Consider the following 14,399-nt stretch of genomic DNA (forward strand, 5'->3'; position numbering starts at 1 on the left):
CACTTTGGTCATGTCCCAAAGTTCCACAATTCTCACATACCCCACTTGGGATTGATGAAGATGCCGTCATGGCATTAACATGATGCTTTGGTGATTTTGAGGCTTCTTCAAGTCTAGCCATAGCTTTTTCAAACTTCAAATTGATTGTGTCAATGTGAGCACTAAGTTGAACACCCAATTGAGTAATGGAGTCTACTTCATGCTTTCCTCCTCTAATAGCCTTGAGAGGTCTACTATATTGTGAGTTATGGACCGTCATTTCCTCAATCTTGTTCCAAGTTTGATTGTCATCAACTTCTGTGAACATTCCATTTGATCCCATGTTGAGAATGTTCCTTGAATCTTCATATAGACCGTTCCAAAATTGTTGTACCAAGAACCACTCACTAAGTCCATGGTGAGGACATGAGCGACAAATTCCCTTGAACCGCTCCCAAGCTTCATACAAAGATTCTTCATCCCTTTGCTTAAAACCCGTAATTTGAGCTCTTAGCATGTTAGTCTTTTCCGGTGGATAGAACTTTTTGTAGAAAGCTAGAGCCAACTTCTTCCAAGAATCAATTCCGAGAGTAGCCTTATCAAGGCCTTTCAACCATTGTTTCGCGGTACCAATTAGAGAAAAAGGAAATAAGACCCATCGAATTTGGTCTTGAGTTACACCGGTTTGAGAAATCGCATCACAATAGTCACAAAAGGTTTCCATATGAGAATGAGGGTCTTCACTAGGCATCCCCCCAAATTGGCTTCTTTCGACTAATTGGATAAATGCGGATTTGGCAATAAAATTTCCGGTTAGATGTTGTGGTGTGGGAGTACCATTGGGTAGGTTCTCCTCGGTGGGTACGGAATTTGATGAAAACTTAGGCATTGTGGGTTGATTTTGTGTTGTATTTTGTGTTGGGTTCTCCTCACCTTCTCTTGCAAAAGGGTTGATGAACTCAATAGTTGGTTGAATATCTACAACCTCACCAATACCTCTCAAATTTCTCCTAGCAAGTCTTCTATTGGTTGTCAAAGTTCTTTCAATTTCACGATCAAAAGGTAACAAATCACCTTGTGACCTTCTAGACATGCAAAATATCAAACAACTCGAAAACAATTAGAACAAACCTTGAGGAGTTTTACTTCCCCAAGGCAAAGAAAGACACAACTAATAACAATATAAGGAAATCTAAATCAAGTTAACACCGTCCCCGGCAACGGCGCCATTTTTGGTCGGTTTATTTTCGGAGCTCTATTCTATTTTTCGAAATAATTGTCGTTGGAAGCACCTAGACCAAAACACTATTTATAACTTCACAAACAACTCTACAATTAGTAAAGAGGAAAGTAAAGGTCGGATCCCAAGGGACGGGAATTGAGATGAGATTTCTATTGCAACTAGTGGTGTCTTAGGGGTGTCACAATTTGGGTTTGATGTAGAAGGTCACTAAACTAAATTGCAATGAAAACAAACAAGCAAGATGAATTAAAAGGGTTGTAAACAATTGATAAAAAGCACTAGGGTGTCATGGGGTCATAGGGGAATCATGGGAATTGATCATACAAACATGTTCTCAAATTATAAGCAAGCAATTATTGTTGTGATGGATTGAGTTGGGTTATATCTTACAATCCTAGGAAAGTTTGGGTCCCGGAGCCGAATCGATTAGATTGTACAACACCTACAAGTCGACTTAATCTTCCCTACTCAACAACATGCATGGTCTAATGAGACTCGAGTTGGTTTATGTCTTACAAGTCTCATTGAAAAGGTAGGTGATGGGTCAAAAATGCAAGGATTCATAGGCTCGCATTTCATCAAACATAACATGTGCATGATTTGAGATCAAAACAAGCAAGCAAATAAACCATGAAAGCATATTAATTTAAGCATGAATCATTCCCCATGTTGGTTTCCCCTAATTACCCATTAACCCTAGCTAGGTAACTACTCACTCATTATCATATTGAACATGCTAGCAAGGTTGTCAATCATACTAACAAAGTGAAACAGGATGAATAAATGAAAGTAATTAACAATAATTAAAAAGGGATTAAGAGAATTATACCTACTAATGATTCCAATAATAAAGCAAGAATAAAAGAAGTACTTGATGCTTGATTGAGAGGTTGTCAATCTCCCAATAATAACCCAAATAATCTTCAATTACCCAAAATAAAGGATGAACAAAAGAGAGATTAAGGAAATAAAACTTGTATTAAAACTTGATTAATTGTTGATTACTAAACTAAAGAGAGATTTGATTTGGTATTAACTACACTAAAGATTGCTAAGAAGAACATGCTCTTCCAATTACACTAATGGGGTATTTATAGTGGAAATTAGGTGGATGCATTAGGGTTAACTAAGGCTAAACTAGTAATTACACTTTTTAGATTTGAGCAAGGAAACGCCGGTATTTTTCGAAGGATGGGCATCTCTCATTGCAGCTTGAAGAAGACGAAATTGCGTTGCCTTGGAATCCGTGCGTCTCAGGCACGGGACGTGCAGATTCAGGTGTCTATGCCCGGGCGTCTTTGGGAGAAGACGGGCGTCTTGTGGTAGCTGCTGCCCGGGCGTCTTTGGGAGAAGACGCACGGATTGTAAGGTGGAGGACGGGCGTCTTCAGCACAATCCGCACGGATTGTTGCTCAGCTTTGTTTCTTCTTCTTTTCTTCCCTTTCTCTTCATAAAATCCTTGGGGATTTTTTGGGGATGCAAGGATCTTTCCTCAACATTGCCCATCTACTATAATATGTACAAAGGCCTTCTAATCTTGTCTCTCCTTGATGCTTGGTCATTGAATTCAATCAATTTAGTCTCATTTTGCCATGAAAATGCAAGGTTTGCACTCCTTTCCTACCAAGGACACAAAACCTCAAAGAAAATGCAAAACAAAGAACTAAAGACAATAAATGACCCAAATATGCATTAAAAATCATGGGAACAAGGCTAATTCTGGGGCTAAATATGCTCTAATTATGGTCACATCAGAAGTATATTTCGATGACATGATCGTCAAATCGAAAGATTGAGACAGCCAAATCAGCGCACTTCGGAAATTCTTCGCTCTCCTTCGAAAGTACAACATGAGACTAAGTCCTCAGAAGTGTGCATTCGGGGTCACCTCCGGAAAACTCTTGGGACACGTTGTCATCAAAAGAGGCATTGAAATTGATCCTACCAAAATCAAAGCTCTCCAGCAAATGCCTCGGCCTAAGAACGAGAAGGATATTCGGGGATTTCTCAGTCAAGTCCAATACATCAGCCACTTCATAGGCAAGCTCACTATGATTTGTGAACCAATATTCAAGAAGCTCCGCGCTTCCGATCATACCGATTGCGACGATGATTGTCAAAAGGCCTTCGACAGGATAAAGGAAATCTTATCCAAGCCTCCTGTCCTCATGCCACCTCAGCAGGGTATTCCCTTATCCCTATTCCAGACTGTCACTGACACAGCCATGGGAGCAATGCTAGCACAAATAGTCGACGGCGATGAACGAGCCATCTACTACATCAACAAAAAGTTCATCGAATACGAAATGAGATACACCCAACTGGAAAAGACATGCCTTACCTTGATTTAGTCAATGAAGAAGCTGCGACAGTACATGCTCAGCTACACGGTTCACATCTACTCCAAGATGGATCCGGTCAAATACATCTTCGAAAAGCCCGTGCTAAATGGAAGGCTGTCTAGGTGGACACCTAAGTTATCCGAATTTGACCTCAACTCCGTACCCCTCAAGGTTATTAAGGGAAGGACAGTTGCCAATTTCCTAGCAGAAAACCCCGTCGGCGAGGATTCAACGACCGACACATGGTCACTCCCTGACGAAGACATCCTTTGTACCGACATCGACGCATGGGATCTATACTTTGACGGTGCATCAAACCCGAGAGGCTTCGGTTTAGGAATCCTTCTAATATCACCAGAAGGGGAACACATTCCGATCTCAGTCAAACTGGACTTCGCCGTCACCAACAATGCCGCCGAATATGAAGCATGCCTTATCAGCCTATAAGCAGCCATAACACTTAGCATCAAGAAGTTGAGGGTCTACAGCAATTTCTTGCTCATCATCAATGAAGTGTCCGGATCTTGGAAAATCCGAAGCGACAGCTTAGCACCCTATCAAGCAAAAATCAATTAGGAGGTCGAATCCTTCAATCAAATCAACTACTTTCACTTGCCACGGGAGGAAAATCAATTTGCTTATTCCCTAGCAAAACTTTTCACGCTCGTCAACATACCCGGCGACATGACATCGACGCCCCTATGTGTCGAGAGAAGGAGCGAGTCAGCTCACATCTGCGCCATCAACAATGACGAGGAAAACCATGTCGAACCTTGGTACCAACCCATCCTTAAAATACAAAAAAAAAAAAAGAATTCCCTCCCAACTCTGATAAAAGAGGACAAAGAGCCATCCGTTTACTTGCATCACAATTCGTGATAAACCAAGAACAACTATACAAAAGAACACCCCAGGGGATCCTTCTCCTTTACATTGATCACCACAAAGCCAAGAAAGTCATGGAAGAGGTCCACGATGGAGAATACGGCCCTCACATGAGCGCAATGATGCTAGCCCAAAAAATCATGCGATTAGGCTACTATTGGACCACCATGGAAGCCAATTGCAGAAGCTACGTCAAACATTGCCACAATTGCCACATCTTTGCCAACATACAACACATATCACCATCCCTTTTATAAACCATGACATCACCCTGGCCTTTCTCGTCCAGGGGCATCGACATCATCGGAAAAGTCAACCCGATAGGTGCCAAAGGACATTGCTTTGTCCTCGTCGCAATCGACTACTTCACCAAATGGGTAGAAGCACAATCCTATGCAGTCTTGACCGCCAAACAAGTGGCCAGGTTTATCCGGGACAACATCACACTACGCCAAATAAGACCTTAAATAACGGTCAAATAATGCAATTACCGTTATTAAATAGAAACACGGAACCGTTATAGCAACGACTGTTGTTAAATATATACCACGGTTGTATACAAACTCGCGACCGTAATATAACATCAATAACGGATCTATAACACCGTTATCACAACTCAAGAACCGTTATAAAACTGTTGTTAAATATGTTTATGGCAACGGGTATACTTTTAAGAAACCGTTATTAAATATTAATAACGGTTTCAAACCCGTTGTCATAGTTTCTTGACAATGGTTTAGTGGTTTCAAAACCGTTGTTAAATATTATATATGATAACGGTTCATTTTGTTATCTTATTTAATTAAATGTCAAAATTTAACAACGGTTTTATTGCGTGCTAAACCGTTGTTATATTTATCAGTTGATGAAACTTTGACAACGGTTCTTCTTAAATAAACCGTTTTTAACATTTTCAACTCGACAACGGTTATCGTTCGTTATCTTATATTTTTGGCGGTTTGAACGAGAGGGAAAAGATGTCAAGGTTATTTATCTAAATAAAACCGTTGTCAAATAATTGTTTGCAACTGGTTGTTTTTAACCGTTATCGTTTTTAAATTTTTTTTATTTTAAAAAAATGATTTTAGCTTGTTCTAGCAGCTGCTGAAATGCTATTTTTTCAGCAGCGTTTGTAGCAGCTGCTGGAATGTTATTTTTCAGCTGCTGCTGAAAATAGCATTCCAGCAGTTGCGCACTACAAAAATTCAATCCTGCATCAAAATATTACACCCCTTGATCAATTAAACCTAGTTTCAAAACAGTACAAACAGGATGATCAAAAGCCATAAAACACAACTTCCTCAAAAAAACAAAAGAAGCCAATACACAATGGCTCTATATATACGCACACACACACACGTACATAAAGTATGAGCAAACTATTGAGACTCCGCTAATGAAACAACATAACTGGCCCACATATTTCTCATCTGATTAATGTCCTCTGGCGAATATTCAGGGGCTTTGTTGAGTATTAGTGGAAACTACAATTCAAAATAGATATAATCAAAATAGATATAATACATGGAAGTATACAGAATTGAACTCAATTTACGTCTGAAATAGTTTTTAAATCACACTAACTCGTATCGGAATGGTAGAAAGTTTTCTGTCGATAACCTTCCACATGGACTGACAAACGTAAAAGGCGCATTGTTTGTCGTTTTGTTCTTTAGGAAACTATTATATAAATCACACACAAATCAACTGAATTAGATAATCAACCGCTCGCATAAACATTAATTAAATGATACGAGTAATTATTAAGAATGCACATACTATTGGCATGATAAAATTGGGATCAGTGTTGCTTTCATATTTCCCAAGTGGATATAATCTTTTTTTGCTTCAAAAACACTAATTAATAAATATACACACATGCCATTGTTATTTGCATATATATGGCTCAAGTCATACAATAACAAATGACATTATTGAAGGTTGTAAACTTACCCAGTTATCATCCTTACACAACTGTCAGAGGGGTTGCCTTCGCGAGAGTCAATCCAGTACACTGTTTTTGTTTCTACTTGGATTGTCAGTAGCACCCAATGCTTCCTATTCATTTTGGGACATTGAACTATTAGTTCATTTACACGCATTTAAGCATGTTAATAATAAATTTATAGAACCGTGATTCATTACAATAATCACGTACTATAAATATATATACTCATTGTAGGGGGCAAGCCATAGTTTTTTGGACGACATCAACCGACAAATGATACTATTGATTTGTTCTTTGTATGAAATTCTGTGCACATAGAACGCCTTAGGGCTCAAGAATTCGTAGGTGTGAATTAGGACCTTCCTCTCAGCAAACTGATTATTGAGGTACCTATTAAGCCATATGGAACGAAGATTGTTATTATAATTGATAATTTAAACAAACATCATTATTCGTAAATGGAAATGATTAAATAGTTTTATTAATAAAACTTACTTCATCCAAATCAAAATGTGAACAACATCTAAATTGTCAAGGTCGATAAATTCTATCAGTTGCTTCGGGTCCAGTTTGGCTATATCAGCTGCGCTCATAACTTCCTTTTCAATGTTAATCATGACTACATCCCCTGTAGGTGACCTCTTTACAGCCAGGTTGTGCAAAGCCTTCGGCGAAGCAGTTTTCATCTTTTTCTTATATTCACACGATTCATAATAAGAAACATAAGTAGGCTTGACTGCAACAACTTTCGTTAACGTAGTAGTAATTGCTTTAGCTGCCATCATGGCTTTGCTTAAGTTCTGCAAATGTAAAGATTAAAGTACTTCCGATATGTTAATATTCGTACCCTAATCTATTTAAAGAACAAGTAATAATTAACGTCTGCATATAGGTACCTCGGGGATGACAACATTGATGAGGTTGGCAGGCCATTGCACATAAGAGCTTAGGGCTTATTTCAAATAAGTGACCTCCTCATTAGGAAATGGTACTTTTACTTCTCCATACTCGTCTTTATATAATTGGGACACTTCCACTTTACTGCAATTGTGACGAAGGGGTATACCATGAACCTTAACTTACTGAAATCGGTCGTAATTGAACACGTATCCCCTGGCAACAACAACTTTTTGTTTCCCCTAAAAATAGGACAGACGACAACCCACCTTGCAATCGCCCTTCACGTCAGCTTTAATCAATTAGTACACATACATTCACTACCTTTAATAAATTTCATAAGTAAAAAAACGTGTATGATATGAATAATTATAAACTAGCAGCTATTACCTTTTTCGGTGTTGAGAAGAACATCTTATCATCAACTACCTCCACTTCATCCTGTGTCACGGCCTTCCTGGCATGCTCTTTCTTTTCAACTGCCTGATATCAATCCTCGGCTCCCACTTTAGTCTCCTTTTCCATTTCCTTCTCCCTTGTCATGTCATCATCGGCTTCCTTCTGTACATTAACACTTTTCCATATAACACGTACTGCTTTTCCAAATCATATAACACACTGTATATAAGACATAAATATTACTACCTCTTTTTCCTCCTCCTCCTCCTCCTCTTCCTCCTCCTCCTCCTCTGCTTCCTTTATGACTTGTTGAACCATATCCAACTCCTTTTCTGATGGCTTTTCTCCAGTTTTCAACATTCTCACCATCAACCCGGCTATTTTCTGTAGCTGTGTAGTAGAAATTAATGTCAGCATATATAGTTGTAAATTAATTACGTTGGTTCAAATACAGTATTTATAGATTACCTTCTTGGAATCATCACCTCGTCGAGTAGTTTTCCCAAAATACTTAGTGATACCAACATGCGTTGATACCCCTCTCACATGACCTGGATGCTCTGCTTTGCCGATTGCCCTAGCAAGAATGTCATCACGTCCTTGAGGCTTCCATTTTTCTTCTTGTACCTCCTTTTCATAGATCCTTTACATACACATAAAACCATTAAGCAACTCACAATTATATAACTCCGACCACCAGTGGTAGGAGTGACATATTTATTCAAACTTACAATTTTCTCTTTGATGTCCTTATCATATTCAGTTTCTGTCTTTCCATTCTTAGGAGTGTGACCTTCCACCCAAGCGTTGTGACGACTGAATTTTCCAAGCTTTGCCTAAAATTTATTCATCACATTGATATCCTCTCAAAATATGTATGATCACTATATGACATCCGACTAAAACACCTAATAGTCTAATACTGTAAGAATTATGTACTTACAAGTTTCCTCTTAATCAATCTATAACCACCTCGGAAGCCGTAAAAGACGGTCCTTTTCTTTGAAATGTTCGCCTTGTTCCTCTCACTTATAACCTTCATGAAATAATTGTATCAAGATACGTTAGCATGACCAAACACTAAACTAAGTAAACTTCTTTACTGATTATTATTATTAAGTTACCTTAAACTTGTCAGACTGCCTATAAGCGATATAGTTATCCCAATGGTCTTGACTGACATATGGATACTTCTTTGCTGGTGGTTTCTTGTTCATCTCCCCGGTTTCCTTGTTGAACAAATGGTTCTCAGCAATCTTTAACTTCCAAAAACTAAGGGCTTCCCCTGTCTTTTTTTTTTCGGTACTTATCATACTTTTCAGGGACAACATAATCTAACTACATATATGATGAGCATAGTTGGTAAAAGTGTTTCGGCTAATATACATATCAAGTAATAACTTAATTTCAGCTAAAGCATTTTTTATTGTATATACATACCTTTATTCTGTTTATTAGCATGGTATTCCGTATTTTACTCAATTCACTAATATGTGGCGTACCGAGAGGCACATATGCCTTACACAACAACCAATCCAACTCGCAAAATACCCGGCATTCTCACCATATGGTAGCCCCGTATCTTTATTCCATTGTAAAGGATTAGGTATCTTTGAATTTATTGCTTCTAGGGAAACCCTATGGCGCATTCGACCCGCAGTGTGTTGCAAATTATTCTCATCACCTGAGTCATTGCCTGACAAATCTCTAGAGAGGAGGGTTTATTACTTCTTTAAAGAGGAGAATCCGAATTGATCTGGCAGCGGCAATGGCAATGATGACGATGACTGCGACGTCGATGGGGTAGGCTGGTAGTTGAGGGGAAGCTCAGTGTTTGAGGATATTATGTGGGGGAAAGAAGGCTCAGAGTATATATGTGTGATACAACACTTGAAGATATTGTTTATTACAAAGTAATAAACACGGTATAAGAAAAACCGTTATATTTTGTTTCCAAACAGACGACGGTTTTGTTTGAAACCGTAATTGATTAGTATTATCTACAACGGGTTAGAAATAACCGTTGTCTTAAATATTTTCATTTTGTTTGATTTTACCGCTAAGAAATAAAGCATCATTTTTATATACATTACAACGGCCTGAACCGTTATAACTGTATACGTCCTGAACAACGGTTTAGGTATAAAAGTTTTATTTTATATTTCATTTTGTTTGATTTTACCGCCAAGAAATAAAGCATCATTTGGTATATGCCACCTAATTACAATATGTTTCTCAGAAAATCTTGCTTATTTCCATTAGAAGAATAAATTTGACAATTAACTTACGACATGCCTCATTATTTTTGAGTTCTACGATATCCATGGTTAACTTCTTGCATTCTTCTTTTGCCTTCAATATTTCACTGTCATTTCCCCGCTTCGATTCTTCAAGTTGATGTAGTATACTTCTCACTTGAGTAATCTCGATATCCATGCTCTTTTTCTCATTCACTAATCTGTTTATAACCTTCCTCTGCCACTCAGTCATTGGTTCATCAACCCACTTAAAATAATTGCATCCACGCATTTTAGTCTCGGGATTATAGAATTTGCAAGTAAGAAACTTTCTTCCCCGATTTTGCAAAGTCCAAGAAGTCTGCAATGCTACCGGAACTGAGCAATTACATGTCCCTGTTGAAAAAGGGGAAGAATAAGAGCTACCACTTGACATAATTTGAGTAATAAGAGAGAGAGAGAGAGAGAGAGAGAGAGAGAGAGAGAGAGAGAGAGAGAGAGAGAGAGAGAGAGAGAGAGAGAGAGAGAGAGAGAGAAAGAAAGAAAGAAAGAAGGTTATCTAAAATATATGTTATTCAGCAATTGCATAATCTAACATGATTCTTATAAGAACCATTGTAATTATCTTATTAATATCTTCCAATTTCCATTTATTTTTTGAGGTGTTTATATTCTAACACGGTTCCTATGCACTACCGTTGTCATTATATTATATGTTATTGTTTCATTCATTTGTCTGTTCACAAGTTATTTAAAATCTATGTTAATAAACATTTGCATGTAATAAAGAGTAGAACTGTATATTAAAATGAGCATATCATACAATGGCAAAAAAAACAGTACAACAAGGGGAAAAAAGGAAACATGATAAAAAATAAAAAACCACAAAAACAAACAGCTAACTAAGTAAATTAATTAAACACCCTAACAGGAGTTTGACTAGAAGGTGGGTACTAAGGATAAACTTGATTATAAATAAAGCTTATTGCATCGGCATCAAGACGGTGATCAAAATGAGGCACTTATTCGCCTTCCTATGATTTTGGTACATTAATAAACCTGTACGAAATAAACCTTCTCATCAGATGAGCGTCCTCAAGGGTGGCAACCCATAATTAAGGCCCAACGTGTACATAACGATCCTTAGGGTCGTCGGCATAAAAGTCACTTTTGCCCCTTTGATGGTCACGTGATGCATACCTTGCAGCGAGTTGTTTTGCTTGGCAAAAATCGTCAAGACCATCCCCTCGAAACTCGATCAGGGCATATCCAAGAAACCCACGACCAGAAATCCAAGTCGGGTGGATTGACCTAACATTTGAAAACCCATTCTCAATGAGGATGTCCTTCAATGAGATAAGAGACTTAGAAGTTGGCTTCCCAGCAGCATCGCGTATGACTATTGTGAATTATGCACGTAATCGGGTTGATATAGCAGGTTACCGATTGCTGAGGAGGTGCGACTGTGGATGATGAAGATGACGACATTTTAATTATGATATATATGTATATGTATATTATTTAAAAAGTGAAGTAGAAAGGTTAGTAATAATAAAGTGATTCTTATTGTTACTGCAAATGTAATGCTATTTATAGTATAATAAAGCTATAATTAATTAGAGTAATTTCATCCATACGTTATATTCAAACTTCTATTAATTGTGCATGCGTGCATGAGGTGAATAATAGTCAAACAACCAATAATATTAGGGCATGCATTAGTAAAACCACAAACTTTTCAGTTTTCACAGTGGATCTGTGTTTACAACGGTTATAAGAAAAACCGTTGTTTATTGGTGTAATATGACAACGGATTTATAATAACCATTGTTGATATATGAAATATGATAACGACTTAAAAAAGAATCGTCATCATTTTGTGTTATACATACGGTCAAACAATCAATACTGTAACTTTGAATCAGAAAAAGTAAAAATTACAGGGCATGCATTAGTCAAATCACACACAGTAGAAAATCACAAATAATTAAACAATTTTTTTAAAAACGGGTTCTGTCCAACCGTTGTTGATATATGTAATATGATAACAGCTTAACAAAGAACCGTTATCATTTTGTATTTACATATGGTCAAACAATCAATACTGCAACTTTGAATCGGAAAAAGTAAAAATTACAAGGCATGCATTAGTCAAATCAATACCGTTGATAACCGATTTTTTTTTTTTACTAATTGGACAACGGTTTTTTGATAGCCGTTGTGTTCTTACTCATTGGATAACCGTTTCCACTTTCCAATTCATAACTTGTTAAGTTTCCAATTCTTATCTTATTATTATACCGATTCCAATTCTTACTATCTTATTATACCATTTCCAATACAACCCAAACTCATTATAAGTAGAATTATAATTTTCACAATCTTAACTTGTACCGTTTATAATTTCCAATTCTTAACTTGTTAAGTCCTCCATTAATTTTCCACATCGATTATGTCGCCAAGTGCATCAACTTATAGTGGTTCATATTATTCATCCACTGATGATGATGATGATGATGAAGCATCATATGAACCTCTTGCAGGACCCCCAAGTAAATTTATGTACACTAAACCCTTTATGTGCATCATTCACAATCTCCCGTATACAGAGGATGGACATGGAAAGGTGAAGTAAAACTACAAGGACTCGATTTTTGGACAAATAAGACTTGAAAAAAGAATTTAAATTGGATGGAATTAGACTCAACAAATGGACTGATTTGGACTCAAACAAAGACTAACTAAATGGTTTAAGGATTAAGAAGATAAAAGACTCAAGTTTGCACAATTTAAGACACGACTAAACTGATTTGGGACGTGACAAACAACACAATTGAGACGATTAACATGAATGAAAACAATGGAAAATAGGTTTGTAATTTAAATGCTTATGAACTAAATATTCCAATAACAATTTCCACAATGACTTAAGGCAATAAAAACAGAAACTTTGGGACTGTTTTTGACACGAAAACAAGAACAAGTAACCGGGATATGACTTAAACTAGATCACGAAGCAGGTTTAAGCCTTGGAATTAAACTCAAGATCACGAAGCAAGAGCTAATTCCGCCTCAAACACTAAGTAATGAGGGATTTTCCGCACTAAGCAAAAAGAAAGTTGATTGAAAACTTCAGTTTCAAACTCATATTTTTAATTCAATCAAATCTGATTTTTACAAAGAGAAAAGAGCTCCTTAAATAGAGTCCTTGTTGCAATCCTAGCCCTACATCTAAAGTAGCATCTAAGGGCTCAAAAAGGTCTTCTAAAAGGACAATAAAATGGCCCCAAGGACTTTACACAAATCAAAAAACTAAAACTATAAGACAACTAACATAAAGAGGATTGTTGGCAATAGTACAAGCTTCCTTGGCATGCTCTTCTTATTTATCTTATAAGGACTTCTTGGGCAGCTGGTGGGGCTCGTCCATAAGGATTATAAGACACAACCTTGCAACAAAAAGTACTTAAGAACTTGCTTGGACAAAAGAAGAAAGCTTGAAAGTGATGTTTAGCACATACTCCAAAACCGTATTCAATGTGACCACTCGGTTTTGGTGCTGTCTTTTGCATCTGATTTAAACCCTTTCAAGATTAATTATCCTAGGCAAAAAGGCTCTAAACTCATCATAGATGAGTCTTAGACTGTAAAATGGCATGTGTTCTTAGACGGAATTGAAGCTGGACCTCGATTTTGGTGAAGGACCAAAACCGGGTAAAAGGATGTTTGGTGTTGTTGCTATTTTTGCTTCAATCCCTCCCTCTTCAAAAGGACTTGCCCTCAAGTCCTGGAAATCATCATCCCCAATCTCCTTATAGCTTGGACTCAAGTCCCCAACATCAAATGTGACATGAATTCCCAAGAGATCAATCTTGTACTTGTTGAACCCAATTTGCTTGATGACTTTGAAAGGACCTTCTTCACTTGCTATGAACTTGTTTTTCCCTTTTTTAAAGACTCTTTGCTTGCTTATTTGAACCCACACAAGGTCCCCGGGCCTGAATATGCTAGCTTGCGTAGGAAGCATAGACGATTCCTTGCATTTCATGACCTTGGCATGGATGGGAGGTTCTCTTTCAACTCGTTTCTTGACTCCTTTCCATTCCTCAACAATTGGCTCGAAATTTTGCATTTGGGCAGCCTCATTGTCGTGGCCATTGCCACTAGCCTTGCACTCGAATTCAAATAAACTAGTTAAACTTGGAATTGAACATGTAGTAGGCTCACATTGCAAGCCTTCAAAGAAACCCTCGGTTTGATCTTCCCATTTGAGTAATGCTTGGACCCTTGGCTCCTTAGTCTCATCTTTGGCATGGACAGTATGGACAATCCCCACGCCGTCCTCCCCTTGACTCACTTTGTCTTCATTGATCAATAATACTTTTTTGGGTGGTTCAAACAAGGACTCGGGTGGTAGGGTGCTAGCACAACTTTCTTTGAACCAAGCTTGAAAGTATAGGTGTTATCTT

At 37.6% G+C, this 14,399-nt stretch overlaps 1 non-coding gene across 1 annotated transcript; it reads left to right on the forward strand.

The window, feature by feature from the left end:
* Positions 1-389: 389 nt before the first annotated feature.
* LOC141650543 (small nucleolar RNA R71) lies at positions 390-496 on the forward strand. The gene has a single exon (XR_012546568.1). It is a non-coding gene; the product is annotated as a small nucleolar RNA R71 (small nucleolar RNA).
* Positions 497-14,399: the final 13,903 nt, after the last annotated feature.

The sequence above is a fragment of the Silene latifolia genome, chromosome 3, assembly GCF_048544455.1.
Source record: "Silene latifolia isolate original U9 population chromosome 3, ASM4854445v1, whole genome shotgun sequence".
NCBI lineage: Eukaryota > Viridiplantae > Streptophyta > Magnoliopsida > Caryophyllales > Caryophyllaceae > Silene > Silene latifolia.